The sequence below is a fragment of the Cebus imitator genome, unplaced genomic scaffold (assembly GCF_001604975.1).
Source record: "Cebus imitator isolate Cc_AM_T3 unplaced genomic scaffold, Cebus_imitator-1.0 Scaffold682, whole genome shotgun sequence".
Taxonomy (NCBI): Eukaryota; Metazoa; Chordata; class Mammalia; order Primates; family Cebidae; genus Cebus; species Cebus imitator.
In genome coordinates, this window is record NW_016107997.1 from 96,643 (window position 1) to 98,713 (window position 2,071).

At 44.0% G+C, this 2,071-nt stretch overlaps 1 pseudogene; it reads right to left on the minus strand.

Moving 5' to 3' along the window:
* Positions 1–664, minus strand: part of LOC108296107 — a 1,197-nt pseudogene extending 533 nt beyond the window's left edge.
* Positions 665–2,071: the final 1,407 nt, after the last annotated feature.

A 2,071-nucleotide genomic window follows, 5' to 3' on the forward strand; every position in this document is an offset into this window, starting at 1 on the left:
TTTTTTTTGAGATAGAGTTTCACTCTTTTTGCCCAGGCTTGAGTGCAATGGCATAGTCTCAGCTTACTGCAACCTCCGCCTCCTGGGTTCAAATGATTCTCCTGCTTCAGTCTCCTGCATAGCTGGGATTACAGGCATGCGCCACCACGCCCAGCTAATTTTGTATTTTTAGTAGACAGTGTTTCTCTATGTTGGTTAGGCTGGTCTCCAACTCCCGACCTCAGGTGATCTGCCTGCCTCAACCTCCCAAAGTGCTGGGATTACAGGCATGGGCCACCAAGCCTGGCCTCACAAGTGTTCTTAAAATGAACACGAAGATTGGAATCTCTCGATTTGCATGATTTTGTGGGATTCTCCCAGTCAAATGAATAACAAACCATTTTCACAGACTACCTCAGGCTGCTTAGGGAATGACAGCATGTTCCAATTATTACAAACTGTAAAATTTTGTAATAATAAGAGCCAATATTTTATTGAGGGCTTGCTACCAGACAAGCTCTGTTCTTCGCATGCTTTACTGCCTTTAGTTATCTCAATAGTCTTCGGAAGCAAGTTCTGTTATTTTCTGTAAGGAATATGAGGCATAGGTGAGGCTGAGTGTCAGATAGCAAGACACTAAGTGGTGGAGTTAAAATTCACACCCAGAGCCTGACTCAATAGCCACTATATTATGAGGACACACACACACACACACACACACACACACACACACACAAAGAGTGCAGTTAAAATCTTTACAAGGGCAATTACAAACATTAAAAATGCCAACAATATAATATTATCTGAAAAAGCGACCCACAAAATGTGTGTGCACTGTGATTTGTGATTATTCCATACATAACATGAATCTGCAAAGGGGCTATAATCATCTGCACAATGGCAATCTTTTTCTTTATTTTTTAAATTGCGAAAGTAAGCACCAACCATGAGCTCAGAGTTGAGCTCATTCATACACAGTTCAGACGGCCAGGCTGGATCAGCTTTCCTCCTTCCTACACCACCACCCTGGGCTTATCATGCCATGGCATCACTGTCAGTGTCACTGACAGCCTCCCCAAACAGTACTACAAATTTTTGAGGGAACTGAGGATCACAGAGTTAAAGTGTCTTGGACAAGGCAGCATAGTGAGGAAGAAGCCAAGCATGGATTTAACCAAAAGATTCTCTAGGTCTGGCCCCAGTTTTTCTAATCCCTACTACAGTTGCTGTTTCATTTCATCATATTTCTTCCTCCTCTATCTAGGAGCTGGAGGCTATTCTCTCATGTTCTTCTCCGAGTTTCTCTGTCTCCTCCTACTCCTCCTCCCTCTGCATCTCTTCTTTGTCCCTCCTTACCTGGCTCCACTGCTTCATTGCCCTGCACATGCCCACACTGGCCACCTTGGCTCACAATCCACATAATTTAGTATGCACCTGAAACTTCGCTCTGCTTACATCCCAACTCGTGTATTCAAGTCAACCCCTACATCACATGGGTGTTAGTCATTGGATGTTGGTAACACTTGGGCCTAGTTTCCATCCCGATCAACACTAAAATATGTCTATTACAATGCTTCTTGTTATTACCACAGAAAATTCTATTTATCTATGATACAAATTTCCACAGATTTTTAACAATGGCTTTGTTAGTATCCACTCATAAAAAATTAAAGGGAGGTGGTGGGGCATGGTGACTCACACCTGTAATCCTAGCCTTTGGGAGGCCAAGGTGGGTGGATCATCTGAGGTCAAGAGTTCAAAACCATCCTGGCCAACATGGTAAAACCACGTCTCTACTAAAAATACAAAAATTAGCCGGGTGTGGTGACGCATGCCTGTAATCTCAATTACTTGGGAGGCTGAGGCAGGAGAATCACTTGAACCCAAGAGGTGGAGGTTCAGGGAGCCAAGATTGCACCACTCACTCCAGCCTGGGTGACAGAGCGAGATTCCATCTCAAAAAAAGGAAAATTAAAAAGGGGATCATCAGAATGGAATTTTTAATTGTTGAGAAAGAACTAGAACAGAGGCCGGGCGCGGTGGCTCAAGCCTGTAATCCCAGCACTTTGGGAGGCCGAGGCGGGTGGATCAC